Here is an 18,203-nt window from a genome sequence, read left to right as displayed (position 1 = left end):
TTTATAGTAGACCTCACTAAAACTCAAAATTACAAGAAATTCTATGAAGTTAAAGCTATATTAGACACCAATATAAGAGTGGAAGAGTACAAAAAATCAGACAGGCCGACGCAATGACATCGGTGTCAAGAGTTTTTTCATGGTCAGACGAACTGTAAACATCCGCCCAGATGCGTAAAGTGCGCTGGCAATCATTTAACGAGAGACTGCCCAGACAAATTTATTACTAAGCCTAAATGCTGCAATTGCAACAAAGAACATTCAGCCAATTCTAAAGAATCTGATGTATTTCAGGATGCGGTTAAGAAAACCCAAAATCAAAACTACAAGTTAAAATCTTATGATTTTAAAAGAAGCGTTATAACCAGAGGAAGCGAACAACCTAAAAGCTACGCAAGCGCAGTAAAAAGCAACCCAGGAAAGGAGGAGCTTAGTATGCAAAAGCTACTTCAACACGCTATAGAAGCTGCAAACAATCTACATAATATTATAGCTAAAGTCAGTGCCAAAAATCTAAACACTGAGAATAACCAAGGAAACTCAAAAGATAATTATGGCCGGCATTAATACAAGTTGTCTTAGTATTATTCTCTGGAATGCAAATAACATGACCACAAAAATGGCTGCGATTCTGGACTTCGTCGCAGAATACTCTCCCGACATTTTTTCAATCACCGAGACGCGTGCAAAACCAAACCAAAGACTAAATATTCCCCTTTACAACGCATATAGATGAGATCGTACCTCACACATTGATGGAGGAACGGCTATTTATGTCTCAAAGAACATAAAATCATCGCTATACAATTCTAAGACCAAGGACAACATAGATGAAACCTCAGTCATCATACAACTGGCTATAAAAAATATTAAGATTACAACAATTTACAATCCCCCAAATAATGAGCTCAAGAAATCTCATTTTATGAACTATCTTGATAAAAGCATGGACACCATATTATTAGGTGATCTTAATGCAAAAAACATCATCTGGGGTTGTAACACCAATAATAAACAAGGACTAAGACTTCATTCATTTGTGAAAAAATTAGGCATTACTTTATATGCTTCTACGGATCCAACCCACTACCCATATGGTCAAAATTGTAGACCAGACATTCTGGACATAATGTTAACTAATATGCCACCTGCTTTCGCTCTCAATGTAATCAATGATTTAAGTAGCGACCATTTGCCTGTGTTAATTAACACAAATTTACATATCAATAAGAGCACCATCAAGAAAAAGAGCACGGATTGGCTCCTTTATCATAACATTCTAACTCTCAAACTAAAGCCACCAGATAATATCAATACCAATGATGATATCGATACTGCTATAACTAATCTAAGCCATATCATGCAAAACGCATTCAATGAAGCAACTACAGAGAAAATCAAAAACCTAAATAACTTTAGGCTCTCCAGGCAGATCAAGGAGAAAACTAGGTTCAAAAACAAATTCATGAAGTACTATAAAAGAACTGCTAATCCAAGCTGCAAAACTGAAGCCAATAGACTTAAAAGAATCATTACTGAAGAGTGTAAAATTTACCGAAATTCCCTCTGGAACGATAAAGTTGCTTCCCTCAACAAAATGATAACTCCATATGGAGAATGGCTAGAGCTCTTAAGAGAACCCCTCAGACAAATCTCCCCCTTAATGACTCAAATAACTTAGTATACACCGATACCGATAAGGCAGCTGTATTTGCCAATACTATGTTTGAGCAATTTAATCTAAACGATGAACCCTCATGCCCAAATAATGATACTTATGTTGAGAACTCATATACTAATATAATATCCAACAATCCTGATAATAATGATAACCAATTAACCAATGATAATAAAATCATTACCATTATCAAAAAATTAAAAAATAGAAAGGCCCCAGGGCCTTATAATATCACAAATGGAATGATAAAAAATTCACCCCCCAGTATCATCCCAATTTTAACCAACATCTTTAATGCCTGCATCTCAAATTGTTACTTCCCTAACAACTGGAAGAAATCAGATATCATTCTCTTCCCCAAACCAGGGAAAGATGCCGCAAATCCTAATAATCATAGACACATCAGTTTACTCTCAACCATATCTAAAGTTTTTGAAAATATTATTAAAAATAGACTTAGCTGTTATCTAATTAACCAACCTGATGAGCAATCCGGCTTTAGGGCTAATCTCTCAACCACGAAACAAATTATTACGCTTATGGAATTCATAAGTAACGGCAAATTTAAAAAAGAAAGAATGGCCCTTATCCTACTCAACGTCGCTAAGGCGTTCGATCGGGTATGGCATAAGGACCTTATTGTTAAATTAAATGAAATGAAACTCTCAAACAATATCCTGCTACTTCTAAACTCGTATCTTAACAACAGATACTTCAGAATTAAGATCAATAATAATTACTCTGAGTACAAACTAATTAGAGCAGGAGTACCCCAGGGGTCTATTTTAGGCCCCATTCTCTATATTTTGTATACTGCAGACTTTCCTATCAACAAAGATAATAGAAATAATGAACTCGTTGCGCGTTATGCGGACAATACGGCTATAGTAACCAAGTCTCTCAATACCAATAGGGCAGTTGAACTACTCCAAAATAAAATTTACTTAGTTAAAAATTGGTGTTCCAAATGGAGAACCAGATTACATCCAGACAAAAGTCAACTAATGATCATTAACAGCAAAATTAAAGCTCATAAAATTTCCAACATAAATTCATTCAATGTTATCATTACCCCAACCACGCAAGTCAAATACTTAGGAATTATTATTTCACGAAACCTAAGTTGGAGTAAACACATAGACGACATTATAAAAAGAGGCAGAGGAGCATTTTTGCACTCTATGCCATACTAAATAAAAACTCCACACTTAGTCTGAATAATAAAAGAACTATTTATTAGCAAATTATAAGGCCCATCTTTACCTATCCATGCCCTGCCCTCACGACCATGTCCAGCAACCAAAATAAGAAATTCTCAAATTTTGAGGGTAAACTTATCAGAACCATGCTTGGAGCCCCTAGGGCAATAAGCAATAAACTACTAAAAAGTGACCTAAAAATTTATGACATTACAAACTATATGGCCATTCTAAATACCAAAATTTATAACAAAGCTCAGGACTGTAGTGAAGCAAACTTTAACAAACTATTTGACACTGAAATTATCAGTGAAAACTCAAACTATAGCCCACTCGCAGCATTCCTCTCCTCAGACTGCACTCTCTCAAAGTTTCTAAAAATTCATGATTCCCAATTTACGCAACTCACACGCACAGCATTTACACCAAAACTCTGGTAAACCTGGTGAAGGAGCAACCTTGCTTGCAGGGTCCGATCCAGGGGAGCCAGAGAACTGTAAATTTTTAAAATAGTGAGCAATCCGGCACGAGCGGTGTTTTGCCGGTGTTTTGCCACTATATTAACAGGGGATCACAATATAACTCGTAACCTAGACTTTCCCTTGTACTATACTGTAAATAATTTTGTATATAGATTAACATTTGATTTTTATACTTCTATACTGCATTTGCTTATTATTGATTTTCACGTGTTAGGTAAATTATCGTGTGTATATTAAATTTTTTGTATATATATTTTATCTCTTGAAAATGGAGTCTCTCCAAACCCTTCCTCAATCATATCATTTAACTTGATTCAACTTATGACTATTCAAATTATGACCAATCAACTTAAATGAATCAGTTAGCGGCGCTTCGTGCCGAATACTGAGATAAAAATCATTTCCAGCATTCCAACTTGAATCAATCTTGAGGTACCCTTTGATAGATGAAGGTTGGCATAGTCGTTAACTCCGCTCCCCACATTGGTGACCTTCGGACGTGATTTGAACACGCAGTAACGCCCACTTCGATCTGGTAACGCCTACTTCGATGGATAGTCCACATTGAACTGTTAACTTGCTACTTGTGACTACGACATTATCCACCTCCTCACGTTGTTGTTGCTCAGTCTCGTCTCGATCATGCACAACGTCAGCCTGCATACACTCAACTGCTAAAGGCAACACAGGAGCGACTACGACCGTGAAGTTAATATACTTCTCACATTCAGCACTCAAATGACCTTAAATCCAGCTCTCCCGGTCTTTCACAAGTACAGAAACTAGTGGTATCCGTTCATCGAATTCTATCCCTGATAAAATTCTGGTGGGGGAGTATTGTGGCATAATCAATCTTTAGATACATTTTAATAGATGACGGTTGGCATTATCGATAACTCCTCCCCCCACAATCTTATTTATGATAAACATTAAAAGATTCAGGGAATAGTCGGAAAAGGATCTATTTAATTCAAATGTGATTTAAGAGAAATTCAAGTCAAAAGAATAAACAATGACAGCAGGATTAAAATATAATCACTTAAATGATACTAATTATGAATAAAAAATGATTGAAATTCGCACAAATTTGAGTTAAAAGGACCCAATCAAGCGATACATATAATCACCCAAGTAATACTGAAAATCACTCAAACACGAGTTAAAATCACTCAAGTTTGAGTGAAAACGATCCACTCAAGTAATACTGAAAATCACTCAAACACGAGTTAAAATAACTCAAGTTTGAGAGAAAAAATTTTTCACTCAAATTTGAGCTATTTCCATATAACTCTTTCTCTTGAGTGATTTTAACTCAAGACGAGAAGGCCGCTTTTTTCTAGATGAAAGAGTTAGATAGCACTCTAGTTGAGTTATTTTCACTCGTTCATTTTAAGTGAGTATATTTCCTTAAAAATTCAGGGTACACGGAGAAAATTTTATTTTAAAATTACCGTACTTTATGATATATCGGCAAAATTTTTTAAATAAAACCTAACTCTGGTTAATAAAACCAAAATATACGGTATTTAAGAGATTCATTTGGTAATTTTACCGCTCTTATGGATACGGTTTACTGGAAATTCTGGGTTTCAAAATTACAGTTCTTATCAACATGCAATTAATAAAAGATACAGAGCTGAAAAATAGACTTCACCTAATAAATGATTTTTAACCATAGAATATGGCATGCCATGCTCTAAGGTATCAGGATAAAATTACCACAGTTACCAAAATTTATCACACATTTTAAAACCGTATTCTATCGTTTATTTTACCAAAATCATTTCAAAAGAGCTCCGGTAAAAATTATTGAACTTTTTAGTGCTACCATAGAGCCTGAAAAACGGATAATTTTGCTATATTCTTGCAGTTTTGAAACTTTTTTTCTCTGTGTAATATTACAAATCTATGTAACATCAGTCTGACTTGTATTCAGGATTTTGTGTAATGTTTTTTATGCTAAAAATGGGATAAACAATGATTACTTTTATTTTCATTAATGTTACCCTAACTTGTAAAAAATATTATGCGACCAAAATATTCCGTCAAGTTAATCTGAAAAACTTTTTTTGAATAAGCTGAAACTAGTTATTTGGACACGTCGTTCTAAAGAATGCTTTTCTTGTTAACAAATTTTGAAATGGAGCATTCTTTAGAAAGTATATTCTGGTAGTGTTGGAAACAAAACAAAACTATATTTATTAGAACTACAATAAAGCTGTTTCTTAATGTTATGTGTTAAGCACACCATATTTATTAATTTCATGTTTTGAAATACGAAAATAAATTTTAATGATTACAAATATTTGAAGAAAAATACATAGCGTGAAGCAAATCGAAAAGTATTTACATTTATTTCACGCTGTTCTTTTTTCTACACGTGATTGTGTTGTGTATATGCTTAATACACATTAGTCAAGAAATTGTTTATTCGAGTGCCAGTGCTAAAAAACGACTCATATTTGAAAATAAACAGTTATTTTTATTAGCTATAAATTTGTATATGTTTTCTCTTTTTTACTTAGTAAGTCAGACAAAAAATTATTAGTTTCAATTATACTTCTTAGTTTAAGACCTAGAATGTCCATAAAATCTGATTAGGAGAAAAAAGAATAATTTTTCCACAGTATGGCATATTTTCACGGTGATAACTAACTTTTCACATTATTGATTAGCAAAAATTTAATTATCCACAAAATGCAACAAATGGTGATTCATTCGTCATTTTTATGTAAAATGGACATTAGCCGTTAGTATTGAGTTCTCTTCGAATTAAATTAATTTTAACATTTATTTCTCGTTTGTTTTAAAAATATTTTGTGAATAAAGATTTGAGTGATAACAAGCATAAATATAGAAAATTGATTTTGCTTTGTTTATTTACATATAAAATGGTATTAAATATTTTAATGCCAAATTCGAAACATTTACGCTCACCTGTGTTTTAAGAATCTTGTCTCCAGAGTTCAATTATCCTTCAATTATGAAAACTCATTTACTCTTCAGATCTGATAAGCCTTTGGATAGTAAATTCATATAATTCCTTCTCATCATCTTAATAGTTCTGCTTCAATAAGAACACCTCATTCCAGCAACTGATCACTACTGTGTGTCTGGATAGTTGATTCATACAATCTTCCACAATAACTTGGCTTAGTTAATAATAGTTGACTAAGCCAACTTATTTTTTAATAAGAGCAATTTATACCAGCCCCTGATCTTTACTGGGTTCCTGGATAGCTGATTTATACAATTACTTCGCGTTATTTTACCTAGCTTGCTATTGCTCCAATAATGCTTCATTATAGGCCACTGATCTCAACCATGTGTCTGGATAGCTGATTCAGATAACCCTTTCATGTTATCTTAGCCAGTTTGTTATTGCTCCCTAATAAGAACACCTCATTCCAGTCACTGAATACTACCAGGTGTCTGGATAGTTGATTCATACAATACTCCATGTTTATTAAGCCAATTTATTATTTAATAAGAGCAATTCATACCAGTCATATCCCTATTGGGTTCCTGGATTGCTGATTTATACAATTATTTCACGCTATTTTAGCTAGCTTGCTATTGCTCCAATAATGCTTCATTATGGCTACTGATCTTAACCAGGTGTCTGGATAGCTGATTCATACAATATTCCATGTTGATTAAGCCAATTTATTCTTTAATAAGAGCAATTCATACCAGCCATATCCTTATTGGGTTCCTGGATTGCTGATTTATACAATTATTTCACGTCATTTTAGCTAGCTTGCCATTGCTCCAATAATGCTTCATTACAGGCCACTGATCTCAACCAGGTGTCAGGATAGCTGATTCATACAATATTCCATGTTGATTAAGCCGATTTATTCTTTAATAAGAGCAATTCATAGCAGCCATATCCTTATGGGTTCTTGGATTGCTGATTTATACAATTATTTCACGTTATTTTAGCTAGCTTGCTATTGCTCCAATAATGCTTCATTACAGGCCACTAATCTCAACCAGGTGTCTGGATAGCTGATTCATACAATATTCCATGTTGATTAAGCCAATTTATTCTTTAATAAGAGCAATTCATACCAGCCATATCCTAACTGGGTTCCTGGATTGCTGATTTATACAATTATTTCACGTTATTTTAGCTAGCTTGCTATTGCTCCAATAATGCTTCATTACAGGCCACTGATCTCAACCAGGTGTATGGATAGCTGATTCATACAATCTTCTATGTTGATTAAGCCGAATTATTCCTTAATAAGAGCAATTCATACGAGCCATATCCTTACTGGGTTCCTGGATAGCTGATTTATACAATTATTTCACGTTATTTTAGCTAGCTTGCTATTTCTTCAATAAGAATACCTCATTCCAGCCACAGATCTTAACCTGGTATCTAGATAGCAGATTCATTGCATTAAGTTTGACCCGGATTGCTGGAACTACCGTTATACTGAACAACAGTTCATGCCCCCGCCTTGGTTCTTAGAAAAAACTGCTCTTATAAAAATGTCAACAAAATTTATTTCTTACATCAAATAAAAAAATAACCTTTGTTTCTGTTCATAGTTGTGACTACCTTGATTTAGTTGCACATGAATTCTTAAAAACTGGTTGTATTTATAATTAGAAAGACTTGAGTCTTAAAATAATTTTTCATGAGTAGTCACGCCCATAGAATTTACACTAAAAGTAATAGCTAAACCTTAGCGCATGGTGTTAAAGTGAGATTTGTGGCTTTCATTTCGACCTTTACGATTTCCCCTTATTAGCAATCTAGTAATCTCTATAGAAGACAGTGATTCCAGCCAACAACACTCACTTCGGTATCTACGGTCGGTCAGCAGTACCATGAGTCCTCACGAATGAGTGGTGCTGCCATCTATCCGCGAAGTTCTGAACTAAGACCTACTTTCACCTTTGCGGTGCTCTCTTGTCAAACGAAAGGAGCAAGTTCCTGACTTAATTCACGAAACGTCAATGGCTGGTAAGCTCTGGACTGTCCAAGCGTCAGTAGAGATAATAAAACTAACTTTTCTTCTTTATTATGTCAACCCTTTCGCAAAAAGACGTAGCATTAAAAAAGCATGAAAGTAATTTATAAACTTTTGAGTATACAAACTCATTAAAATGATATTTAAAGATTCTAATTGTACATTGCGCATGGTTGCTATAGAACATTTACCTTTAATACAACAGCATTCCTACGTAAACTGAAATAACATTTATAAACCTATTACAATTTAAACTGGGAGATATTATTTATTTTTATTAAAAACATGAGTGAGAAGCATGCTGCCATCTATTGAGAACTAGAGAAATGCTTTTGCTACTGCGCTTTTTTTTATGTTCATTTCTAAAAAAACTAATGTTTAAGGAATGATATACATTTCTAAAAAGACTGGCGTCCAAAAAAATAATTAATGAAAGTTAAGAAATAAGAATTAATTTAATAAAGAATAGATCTCAAATATTAAAAAGCTCAAATTATAATAAAAATTAACAAAAGTTAACTTTATTTATTAAATTTAACTTTTACAGTATTCAATGGATAGCCTTTTCATAGTTTGTAACAAACACAAAAAAGCTTAGAAAATTTTTTGATTCTTGACTACAAAAAAAATTGTTTGATTCACTAGTTTTACGGTATTAAAAAAATGTCCTGTAATTTCACTGTTTGGGGAAACTGCAAGTTTGCAGGCAATGGATTAAAAAAAAATTAGTAATTCGCCCAATAAAAGCATATTGTTTCTCACACCCTCTGGGTTCACCTTTAAGCGCATTATCTAAAAACATTTAATTAAACCGAGAATTCTTTTTTTCTAAGTTGATTTTAAAAAAAATCATAAAACCCGGATTGAATGTGAAAAGAAACAGTTGTTTTAGAATAAAAAATTAAAAGGCCATCGAAAAAACTTAACTATACACATTCCGCTAAAGTATTTAATTTTCTTTCGCGGAATGTCAGTTTTATAAAAGAATGACATATGCGTCAGAGATAATTAAAACACGGGAGAAAATCTAAACTGCTGTATTTTCAGTAAAATGTGTTTCATTGTATCAGCGAAGAAAGGAAAAGCAAATAGGGATGATTAATATCTTCAACATATGTTTCTGAGCCTAGAAAGTTCGTTACACCTTTTTTTAAACTTTAAAATAATAACCGAAACAATAAAATGCTTTTTGAAAATAAACCAAAAAGTGACTGTATCACACATAAATAGAGAAAATATCGCTTTGCAAAGCTAAATAAAACTTATTTTGTGTTAGCAATTCATTAACTCTCGGGGATTTCTTTTTTAAATGCATTTGTTTTAAAAGACGAAATTTTCAAATATATATATTTGTCTAACATTAATATTTTTTTCATGCCGTTAATGTAAATGTTGCGAAAGTATTTAACTTAATTATAACTCTTAAAACTATAAATTTTCTTCTATTTGGTTAAAACAGCTATCGAAGATTATTTTGTCATTTGAAATAATGCCTTTTAGCGAACAATATTCTGTTTTTATAACAGTTAGTAACTATTTATATCTGTAAATTTTATCCCTCTCTAACCAGCGTCCTCTGCTGTAATAAAAATAGTGCAAAATTTTCAAACAATTAAGGCCTCTGTAAATTAGTGAACAACTTTTAGGGATAGCTTCAGAGTTCAACTCTGAGAAAATATTACATGTCTGTAAGTTGACAAAATATTATATGTCTATAAGTTCATCATGGTCAGCTATCTATCATAGTCAACCCATAGAAGTGGATGAGTCATTGTTTTCTATCACTTCTCATATCCTCTTATTTTAATATATTATGTAATTTATTTATTTATATCATATTGCAAACAAAAATAAAGATAATTGTAATTACATTAGTTTAGCAAGAGTTCAAAATTTATATTTATCAAAACCACAGTGACAGAGAACCCACTTTATTTGCTCTGATTTGCCCCTCTCGGCTGCTGTGCTTTTTCTTGTTCTGTTTTTCATCTCTTTTTCTCTCTCAGCTGCTGTGGTATTTCTAGTTTTGTTTCTCACCTTTACTTTTTCATTTTTCGTTGGCAGCTTTACGTTTTATATTTCAAATCACTTTTATATCTTCTCATTCCCGTCTGGAAAGTCTTGAAAACGGGCTCCTGTTCTTGAAGACATGAAGAATATCGACTGTTATTTCCTATTTATATATTTTTGCAGCTAATGAATTTTGTAACCAATTAACTTACACATACTACTTTTTTCAGAAGAAATAACTACTAAACCGAGAAAAATTGACTTATTAATTGTTTATCTCCACTTTTAATTTCAAAAAAGCTTAGTCCTGAAAACAAATTTGGCTCCGTTTTACACAGTACAAATTAATTGGGATAAGGTAAAAAATATCGTTTCTTTAAAACCACTGGGCTTATTAATAAACGTATCATATCTTCCTTTTAGTAGCAGTTAACTATTGAAGACGTTGAGGTTGACTTCACTGATTTGAAAACGCATTCTTAATTTCATCATCGTATGACTTTTTTAACGGTATTTTTCATACGTTTTTTTTTCCTCGAATAGCTCATTTTATCGCGCGACTCTTCAAAATATTAGAAAAGTCCTTTAATAGATTAAAATCTGGTGACTAGTGTATTAGCATTATATTCCGTCATAATTATTCATTTAAATCACATTCATTTAAAAGATTTCTTATAGATTAATAATGCGCCTAGTCATTTTATTTCAATAAGACTTTGCCTATTTCCTTTTACTTTTTACTTTCAACTTTTTTAACAGCGTACTTCTAATGATTATTCTCGCCCGTTATTTCTAAAGCTTTCCATTTTTGACTGATAATTCTCTTTAAAATGCGAATTTAACAGCCAATCGGAAATACAGATAATTAACGCCTCGCCATTTGGCATCATTAGAAATTTGCCTATTTTCAAGGTTCATTACAAGAAACCTCCAAACATTTTTTTTTCAAGCTTCGAATTTGATATTCTCTGTTATTTAAAATTTCATATACATCTCACTGCTTTTACCTGCTCTTAGAAATGAAGTGATTATGATTGTTCTTAAATGGCAACCTACTAGTGCTATGATTGTACTTAAATGGTTACCTACTTAATAAATGGTAACTGCACTTAAATAAAATGTACTTAAATATTATTATTTATCAAATAATGCGGTTATTGCAAAATCATGGCATCTTCATCATTGTATGAAACTATTACCATAGCAAATACCATGCAAATAAAGCAACAACATTTTTACTTTCGACTATAAATCTCTTGACCATTTCTAAATTATGATAAGGGACAAAACCATGTTATAGTATCCCACCTGCTTGTACGAAATATTTTTTCATCGCAATATTTGTGTGTACTTGGTAGAATTTATTATGCCTTATTACATTAAAGAACGTTACTACTACGTTATGCATTCATTATAACGTAGGAAATAAGCTTACAGTGCCATTTGCTAAGCAAAAATAGCTTCAGACGTAATTTTATATACATTATAGGTTCAGATCTACAAAAATTATAAAATAACTAACCTGTCCAATTTAATAGCACAGTATAGTTTACTTTAATAAAAATCTTTCATAACTAGTTTAGAAAAATTTGAAAAAAATTAATATTACTACTCTAAACATGTAAGACACCTAAAAGAAGTAGTCTGTAGTTTAAAATAATTAACTTGAAAAAGTAATGCCTAAAAATGCAGTGACATAACCTAAATCGTTACACTGGCATGAATTTGATTATGTAGAGTGGTACTTATTGCACGCCATTCTAGTTTTTGGTAATGAGAGGGCTATTTTCTGTAATATGCAAAGCATTTTAATTTAGAAGATTCACTTGCATCATTTATCAACACACTGACTTTCCTTTTAAATATTAACACTCGATCGATTTATTCCATTTAGAGATAAACAAATCCGCTCGAAATCATTTGCAAAACGAATCATTTCTACTGGAATTGGTCTTCTTTCACTTTAACAGTGTTTATCTATATGAATCTGATCATCTCATTGATTAGAAACCCCAGTAAGGACTTTTTCATAATTTGGGGTCATCTGAAAGTTGAAGAAGGAAAAACCTTAAGAATGAATAATTGTTTAAAAATAAATAAACGCATATAGTTATACCAATTGAATGTTAATTAACCATTCTTATTTTTCTTTTCATTAGTTGATTTTTTTTGCTGGTCTTGTACAACAAAAATTGTTTCGTGTAAATAGAATTCCTATTATTTTTGTGTATTCTATACGCAGATTTATTCTATGTAACTTTAACATTAATTAGGACATAAATTTTAATAATCGAAAGCCAAAACTTTGCAATCAGAAAAAAAGGATGGTCAGAACTACCTGTATATAGAAAAATTACCGTGTTTTTGGCTCTATGGGGGCACCAAAACTCTCGTTAATTTTTAACTAAGCTCTTTTGTAATGAATTTTTGGTAAAATTAACAATAAAATATAGTTTTTGCTTATGTGATAAAATTTGGTAAATATAATAAAGTTTTGTAATTTTAAAATGATAAATTAGAACATGACATAAAAACCATTTATTCAGCCATTTATTACGGCTTAAATACCATATATTTTGATTTTTATAACCAGAAGTATGTTGTTTTTTTACCAGAAATGTCATTAGTAGACAACACGGCAAATTCATCACAATTTTTCTCTATATAATGTTACGTAGATTACAAAATTTGCCATGCCTGCTATTTTATCGGGTAAAAAACATAACATTTCAGAGAACAAATTTCAGAAAGTTAAAGAATTTTTAAAAAATTCACAACACTTTATTTGATTTATGCTAAAAACCTAATGAGCTAAATTATTTAGTTGAATAAACAAATCAATAAAATTTTTCATTCAACTTTGGTAACTAATACATCATAATAAAAAGCACCTAATCTAAAAGCTTCTGCTTCACAAATAGGCTTAAGACATTTAAAATAACTTAGTAAATCTTTCTTCCAAACTGTCTTTACCGGTAAACAAGTGCTGTCATGCATAAATTCCAATTGCGCTTAAAAAATCTTAATAAATGTATAGTGAAAAACACGACATCAGTTTGCAGACAGCGGTATTTAGTTATGCGAAAACTTATTAAATTTTAAACTAAGTTTTAGAGCGTTTTTAGAGTATTTAACATTAATATACAATATGATGGTAGATTTTTTTCGTTTTCGGAAAATAATTTTTAGAAAAACATTTTAGACTTCGTGTTTTGAACAACTATATTTTTATTTATCTTTCTACCAGTTTTCGTAATATACTATTTTATCTTAAATCATGTCTTATAATTTTATATTTTTGCGTACTCGAAAGTGTCGACTAGTGCTCAATCGGGCATTGAATACCACCTAATTATGAAAATGATCCTTATTAAAAATTGATGAAGAAGGTATTTCCAACTTGAAATTATGTTAAAAGAAAGTTAATATTACATGCAAACACATTAATTAAAAATTATCACATTAATTAATCATCTTCAATCAAGCTAATAACATTAAATTAAAAAGGGAATCGCCTCACTAATTATTTTTAGTAATTTAAAGCAGAGTATACCAAAATATAAACAATCTTATTTTTAGATTATGTCTAAAATAAAAGTAGTTAAAAAAATAAAAATTACTCATTTGTGGCCAGAAATAAGTCAAACAACGGCATTTTCAATTTCTGATCTGGGATCATTCTCAGACAAACTTTACGCTACCCCCAAACCTTATTATTAGAATTATGGCTTAAATAAGCATGGTCAAAAAGAACCTAAAAGGTGGTCATTTATGGTCAAGAAATAGTCGAATGGATATACGATAAAAACTGTATGTTTTTTTTTATTTGTTTGTTGTTAAACTTAACCTCAATCCAGGTCAAACAAAGTATTGTTTTCTATTTTGCATCGAGGAAACAGCTTTACACACAAAATGTGATTTATTTTTTTAAAAAAAGCACAATATACTAAATACTGATAAACATATTTAAAAGTCACAATTTACTGTTATATTTCAAAGGGTTTTTTTTTATCCTTTAGTTTAATGGAATTCTAGTTATTTTATTCTTTAATATTAGTTCTTTTATGCTTTAATTTTATCAAATGTCAAAAAGTCAAAAGTACATAAAATAATCTGTATCATTAATTTCAAAGGCACAATTTGAAATATAAATATTGTCTCCTTTTTAAAAAACCATGTAAAGCATTTTAATAAAAAAAAACAGCAACATTATTTGTACACATAAAAATCAATAAAGTAATATGTATGACCAAAACTCCTGATCCAGAAAATTGCTGTTGAATGAAACCATTTTGTTGACATCCTCGTACAAATTTCATTACTGAAAACATTTGTTATCTTCGGAAGCATTGTTAGGAATAACACCCTCTGTCACCTGGTATATACCTTGCTGATTAATTTATGCCTAAAGTATCATCTTATCATGATAAAAATATTCTTAAGACTCACCCAAAATTAAATTTCATTTGAAGCCTTTTCTGAACTTTATTTTCTCAGAGGCTTCTAGAAAAACAATTATTTTGAATAAAAATTTTAGTTTTACTTAATTTGTTTTCGCATTCAATAAAAATTTTCTGTTCTTTAATGATTTTGAATTACTTAGTAAAAAATTTAATTACATCAGAATGTTAAAAATAGCAAAATTTAATAGACTCATAAATTCGATCAATATTTCAATAACGATTACAAGAAATTTAATTTTTTAAATTATCTTTTAATACTCGAGTTTTACAATTGTAAGTAAACAGTTATTGATTCACTGAAATAGTTACAGAAATATAGCGAAATACGCAAAAAATAAGTAAAAAAGGCAAAAAATAAATAGTTAATCTTATAAAAGTGTTTATTTTGCACACTGTTTTTTTTTTTTTTTTTTTAAAAGAAGGAGCAATTATGGAAATTTCAGAGTTTCCTCAATAACATTAGCTTTTTTTTATTATTTATAAAATAATTTCATTAATATAATTTTATTGATATAATTTTATTGATATAATTTTATTGATATAATTTTATTGATATAATAAGCAAATATTAAAATTCAATTTAATTTATCTCTTCTGTTACAGTTGGGAAGTTACATATGACTCATGAGTAGTCAATAATTTCTACCCCTGCATATTAGGAATGTCTTTATCCCTTCCAATAATTAAGAGTCACCCAGTTAATGTGGTCATGTATCGAAGTCTTTGCCTACCAAGACTTATTCATGGGTTTTATTACCTGTGCTAGGCTGAGAGCCCAATTCAGGGATGGGCAAGCTTTTTTGGTCGAGGGCAAAAAATCGAGAGAGAAAAATGTTTGGTGGGCCAAGTAAAAACTTCAAAATTAAAAAAATAGCTATATACAAGCTTTAATTTAAATATTTGGTAAGATGAATGAAATTGCGATTTCATTTTTAAAAGTTCCTTATATTGAGGCTCGAAGTGAGATGTGCTTATTTTAAGGAACGAGGCTAAATGCTGTTCTGTTAGTCTACTTCTCAAATGATTTTTTTCTAAGGTTCATAGTTGAAAACTCTTGTTCACATATATAAGATTAAGCAAACATATCACTGATTTTCTGGGCATGAAATATTCGATTTTGAAAACTAGTTTTTGCTAATGATTTGTAAAATTTCCACCTTTGGCGCATTTAGAAACAATTGCTTCAGATGATTGATAGATTGTCCGCTAGTTGGAGCTTAAAATGCACAGTCTGCCACATGTGAAGTACAGTTCACCTATATTAGATTCCATAAGTTTGCTCCTCGAGAAAGACAAACGCTAGTTGGAGCCAATCTACGGCTATTCTATAAAGAACTTCTGATTTCAGCATTTTACCAATTGAAGCTGTATGTGCTAACTATATTTCCATCAATTTATGTTTCGTAGAACAAAAATAGAGAAAGTAAAAAGGTCATCAGTACTTTGTTAAAAAAGAAAGAAAAGAAATAGCTTTAAACAAAGTCGACAAGAAAATGGATATACAGGGACACAATATATTTCCTGTATATGGTTTATATTCACCACGGATCGATAAGTTAAAATTCTATCAGCGGGCCGGATAAAGCCTACCGACGGGCCACAGTTGGCCCGCGGGTCGTACTTTGCCCAACCCTGGCCTAATTGAATTGTACTTTTTGCAATCGTGGCTTATAATCCATTTTAATGTAATATCTCCCGTGGTTTCAGAGGTGGAGAAATCCAAGCTGGCTATTCATACATAATTTTACTTCGGCATTATTTGCTATTAGCATTTTTTGCTTGAAGCTTTTAAAAAATATTTAAAAGTTATTAAGTTTGTAGAAATTTTTAAAGTTAAAATGCCTTTGTTCCTCTCTTTATAAAACTGTATGCCACAATCTAAAATTTATTTCAATAATCTTTTTGAGTTTGAATAGTTCTAGTAGACAATGGCAATTGTAATCTAGAAGTATTGTTGAAAAAAACATATCTACTCATTAAAAATTTAATTTTTAATAAATTTTGTCTCTATGAAAACTTGTGTCGAAGTCTTCACCTAGGCAGGAGTTCGATTGCCCGTGCTGCCTAACTTTTTGCGTCTTAATGATTTGGAATCCATTTTAATATAATGTCTCCCATGCACGGCCGAAAAAGTCTGCGCGTCTTATTAATACATAATTTGACTTCATTATTTGTTATAACTTTTGAAAAGCATTAAAAAGATGTATTTTTGAAGAAAGTTAAAATGCCTTAGTTTTCCTTCTTATAAAATTCTATATCGCAATCTAAACTGTATTTCAAAAATCTTTACGAGTTTGAATAGTTCTAGTGGCAGTTGTTATGTAGAAGTAATGTTGAAAAAACATATTTTCTCACTAAAAATTTTAGAAAATTTGAATGACAAAATATGAAAATGGTACAAAACTGTACCATGCGTAAAATTCAAAGGGATATTCTTTCCGAAAACTGACTCCAAAGTAGATAAAGCCATAAATAAGATTATTGAAATATGCAATTATTTTATTCTAGTTAGAATGTTTCTAGTAGACAGTCTAAGAGTAATGAGAAGCAAAATAAGATTCTAAACGTTAGCTGGAGCTTAAAGCGAGAACTGCTCTTTTAATGACAAGATCGTGCTTTTACTGTACTCCAACTTAAAGGGTGCTCTTCTAAGGGAAGTTCTCAAAAATAAAATCTTTAAACAAAGATGCGAAAATATGTTCACCCAACCAATTAACTATTATTATGTGAAAGCTCACATATCCAACTAACTATTACTGTTGACTCATCAGTAAACAAAGAAGTGCCGTGATTCGTATTATAATGTCCAAGTATTTATCAATGTATAAGCAATAAAAAGGGCAGAACACTTAACTACATCATAATATCTGGTAACACTTTTATATAATAGCCTCCAGGTTAGGTTGTAAATTTTGACTAATATCTTGCAAATTTTCAGTGGTTACATCCGTTTTTAATTTATTTATTTATTTAGCCATTGAAAGAACTTTGAGTGAGAAGTGTTAATAAAATATATCAAGATATTTCATGATTTTATAACAGTCGTTGAGCAGCCGACCCATTTTTCGGAGCTAGTAATGTTCAGCTCCGTAGCCTTGAAATTTTGAACCCAATACAGAAGACAAGGGGATCAAGTATTGGGAGAAATTTGCTTTCATGGTGGGCTTTCTGATGGAATTAACCCGCATTTTCGTTACATGGAGAGGAAAGAGAACCTCCCACGGTTAGCCTGTCAGCAAAGGGACCCGTCTACCACTGAGGATATTTCACGGTGCAAACCAGATGTATCGACCCGCCATGTCTGGGACCCGGTTCACCTCATTAGAAGGCTCTATCCCCTGAGCGGCTCTATATCAAGATATTCAAGGCTTCACGTGAAAGTAGTG

Source organism: Parasteatoda tepidariorum, chromosome 11 (genome assembly GCF_982258835.1).
Source record: "Parasteatoda tepidariorum strain Cologne lab strain chromosome 11, Ptep-v5.0, whole genome shotgun sequence".
NCBI lineage: Eukaryota > Metazoa > Arthropoda > Arachnida > Araneae > Theridiidae > Parasteatoda > Parasteatoda tepidariorum.
This window is presented reverse-complemented; position numbering follows the sequence as displayed.